We start from the raw sequence: 4,540 nt of genomic DNA, 5'->3' as shown, positions 1-4,540 counted from the left end.
CAATGAGAAGAGAGAGGAAAGAAAATCAATAAACAAGAAAGCACAGTAAGTGCAGTGCTACCTCTCTCTAAAGCATGCAGCGGGAGGGGAGAACGAGGCAGCAGCAAAGGGTCCCATGAAGCTGGGTCAAGAGGACAGAGAGAAGGAGCCATCAGAAGGGTTGGGATGAGCGTCCTGCTAGTCTTAGTGAGTGGCAACTGGTGAAGTGGGGCATTCAGAAGGAGAGGGCCCCTGCCTGGGCCAGGCAGGACCTCTATGTGAGGGTAAGACCCTGGAGCTCCTCTAAGAGCAGTGAGGACTCTGAGGGATGTGAGGCTGTAGGCTCTCCACCTGCTGTATTTGTGGTGGATCATGGTAGCTCCTGGTGGGGAAAGCATGGAGGGCCAGAGCAGGAGACCTTGATGGGGAGTTGGCTGAAGAGGTGGCAGTGGAGACTGAAGAAGGAGAAGGAATCCTGTGGTTAGCGCACTGTGCGTGCTACAAGTACTTGAGGATTGCAGTAGGTCAGAGCCGTCAAGTATTTCTCTCTGCGTAGACTTTCTTTCTAACCTGGGCAGGTAGTTATTTATTCCTATTTTCAGTACTCTCTCAGATGCTTCTTCATCCAAAATAGGGGTTAACAAAGCACAGTCCAGGACCGGAGCCAGCCTGCCACCTGTTTTGGTTCTACCTGTGATGTAAAATGAGTCTTACATTTTAGAATGATTGAAAAAAATGAGGTTTTGTTTGAACAAAGCCACACCCACTCACGGACATGTTGTCTATGCCACTTTGTGCTAAAAGGACAAGTAGAGTAATTTGAGGTCCACAAATCCTGATTATTTACTAGCTGGCCCTTTACACAAAGTTTGTCCATACCGGTCCAAAACCCCGAGAGAAGGCGAATCTTTACTTCTCACTTAGTAACAACCACAGGTGAACATAAAGAAAGAACACAGTGGCACAGAGGACAACACACACAAAGGCAAGCAGATGGGTATGAGGTCAGTGTCCACACACGCCAAGAGCCCACTCTGCAAGAAAGGCTCCTGAGCAGAGGGGTGAGTGGGCCGTGTCTTGTCAGGGGCAAAAGAAGGCCCTGACCACAGATTGCAAATGGTAACCCATTTGCAATCTCAACTACAGGCTTAAAGTGGAAGCCAAGCCACAAAAACTTTCAGGAGGGCTATATGTCATTCCAGCAAGATGTGAGATCCTAAAGGGGCAGATGAAAGATGTGAAGTGGAAGCCATAAGAGGGATTCTCCAGGCAAGAATACTGGAGTGGGTTGCCATTTCCTTCTCCAGGGGGTCTTCCCAACCCAGGGATCAAACCCAGGTCTCCTGCATTGCGAGCAGATGCTTTAACCTCTGAGCCACCAGGGAAGCCCATAAGAGTTGGTAACTAACTGAATAAAGGGAAAGAAAGTGTTGAGACAAAATTGACTCCAGTTTCAAAAATTTGAACTGGGCAAAAATAATGTACCAGAGAGAAGAAATAAATCTGGTTTGGTTACAGGGGAGCTGTGAGATAACAGTGAGATGATTTAAAAAGTCCTTTAGGCAGACATGAACTAAAAGTCAAGACAAAGAGTCTAGATAAAATATTAGGCAGCCATCAATTCAGAAACAAATGCAGCCTCCAGGGCAAGAACTTGAAGCAAGGAAAGCCACAGAACAAGCTCTTGCTTCTGTTAGGGGGTTAGAGGGAAAAACCATGGGAGGAAAGAGAAGAAGCAGAGACCAGAGAATCTGGACATTACCACATCACAGAGGCAGAGACCCTCAAGAAAGGGCTAGATGGACTCTCTGTAGAGGGCAGAAGGCATCCCACAGGGAAGAATTCCTGTCAATACCTTGCAATAAGTGTGAGGAGCTGGACCATAAAATATGGAGAAAGATAGTCATGACCAATAAGGCACATGGAGGAGAGTAAGGGGGAAATCACCAACATGAATGCATGTGTGTGAAAAGAATACTAAAGTTAAATAAGTGAAAAGTTAAAGTTGTGGTCTAATATCTCACAGCAGAGGAGAAAAACAAAACACGACAAGAGATTAGAGCCTTTGTTACTAAGAAAAAGATTAAAGTCATGCTATAACAAATTTTAGACTTTATAAGAAAATAACTGAAAGAGATGAAAGTTGAACACTAAATAATTAAGAATCCAATTTTACTATACCTAAGATGAATAAATAAAACATATACCAGGTTTATTACTTTTTTCCCTAAAGTTTTCAAATCAAACAGGGTAATCTTAAATTATATTCACCTATATGCAGAGTACATAATGCGAAATGCTGGGCTGGATGAAGCACAAGCTAGAATCAAGATTGCCAGGAGAATATCAGTTAACCTCAGATATGCAGATGCTGCTGCTGCTGCTGCTGCTAAGTTGCTTCAGTTGTGTCTGACTCTGTGCGACCCCATAAACGGAAGCCCACCAGGCTCCCCCGTCCCTGGGATTCTCCAGGCAAGAACACTGGAGTGGGTTGCCATTTCCTTCTCCAATGTAGGAAAGTGAAAAGTGAAAGTGAAGTCACTCAGTTGTGCCCGACTCATAGCAACCCCATGGACCGCAGCCCACCAGACTCCTCCATCCACGGGATATTCCAGGCAAGAGTACTGGAGTGGGGTGCCATTGTCTTTTCTGATATGCCGATGACACCACACTAATGGCAGAAAGTGAAGAGGAACTAAAGAGCCTCTTGATGAAGGTGAAAGAGGAGAGTGAAAAAGCTGGCTTAAAACTCAGTGTCCAAAAAACTAAATCATGGCATGCTGTTCCATCACTTCATAGCAAATAGATGGAGAAAAAATGGAAACAGTGAGATTTTATTTCCTTGGGCTCTAAAATCACTGTGGACGGTGACTATAATCATGAAATTAAAAGATGCTTGCTCCTTGAAAGAAAAGCTATGACAAACCTAGACAGCATATTAAAAAGCAGAGACCGCCTTGCCGACAAAAGTCCATATAGTCAAAGCTATGGTTTTTCCTGTAGTCAGGTATGGATGTGAGAGTTGGACTATAAAGAAGGTTGAACACTGAAGAACTGATGCTTTTGAACTGTGGTGCTCGATAAGACTCTTGAGAGTCCCTTGGACAGCAAGATCAAACCAATCAATCCTAAAGGAAGCCAACCCTGAATATTCATTGGAAGGATTGATGCTGAAACTGAAGCTCAAATACTTTGGCTACCTGATGTGAAGAGCCAACTCATTGGAAAAGACTGATGCTGGAAAAGATGGAGGACAGAAGGAGAAACGGGTGACAGAGGATGAACTGGTTGGATGGCATAATCAACTCAATGGACATGAGTTTGTGCAAACTCCAGGAGACAATGAAGGACTGGGAAGCCTGGTGTGCTGCAGTCCCTGCGGTTGCAAAGAGACACACACAACCCAGCAACTGAACAACAACAACAAAGTGAAAGAATTTAGTGTTAAAGTTGGAAAAGAAATTAACAAGTGATGAGGGATAGGACAGAGGTCAAAGGCAAAGAGGGAACACTGATACTATATAGAAAGGTGGAGAGGGATCACTCACGTGGAAAACTATTTGCATAATGCTTACTTGCTCTCAACACTCATTCACTGAATGTGAACTACACACAGTGTACAAAGTAAATGAGATCTTGCTCTCCTTTCAAAAGATTTACTGACTAAAATATTGTATTTATAAAACAGAACCTATTTTCTTAGTGAATCTGAGTAAGAACTCTAATAACCTGATTTTTTTTTTCCATTTTCCCTTCTTTTTTATTTTTAAATTTTTATTTATTGGCTGTGCTGGGGTTTTGTTGCTGGGTGTGGGTTTTCTCTAGTTGTGGCAAGTGGAGGATACGCTCTCTTTGTGGCATGCAGGCTCTTCTTGCAGTAGCTTCTCTTGCTGCAGAGCACGGGCTCTAGGGCTTGCGGGCTTCAGTAGTTGTGATGCATGGGCTCGGAAGTTGTGGCTCCCGGGTTCTAGAGTGCGGGGGCTCAATAGTTGGAGTGCATGGGCTTAGATGCCCCAAGGTATGTGGGATCTTCCTGGACCAGGGATGGAACCCATATCCCCTGCATTGGCAGATGGATTCTTAACCACTGGACCACCAGGGAAGTCCTCCTTTTTCCCCTCTTGACACACATGTTCCTTACAAGAATGTCCCTTCCCCACACATAAGCAAGAGATTAGGATGGGATTGACAACCCTCAGCTCCAGGGGTGGATTCTGAAGGGCTTAAGCCAAGCGAGGTCTCATCTGTCTGGCAGAGTGAGTGGCAAAGTATTGAGTTTATGATTCAACCCTTTTTAATCATCCAATGGAGGTTTTTGTTGACTCTATAATAACAAATCTACCAATTGGAACTAAGCGGGGGGAAAAAGCAGAGTATAAAATCTAGATTCCTCAATGACTTTAACTCTTAGGGGTGTATTAAAAAAAAAAAAATCCTGCTTCATTATGTGTCAGAAAAAGCCTAAATTACTAAAGTTCTTACATCTGAATTTGGGAGTCAGCACCCCCACGAGGGGCAGTCCTCCAGGTTTTACTTACAACACCTGGCCATTCGGATGGCA

The sequence above is a fragment of the Bos javanicus genome, chromosome 8, assembly GCF_032452875.1.
Source record: "Bos javanicus breed banteng chromosome 8, ARS-OSU_banteng_1.0, whole genome shotgun sequence".
Taxonomy (NCBI): domain Eukaryota; kingdom Metazoa; phylum Chordata; class Mammalia; order Artiodactyla; family Bovidae; genus Bos; species Bos javanicus.
This window is presented reverse-complemented; position numbering follows the sequence as displayed.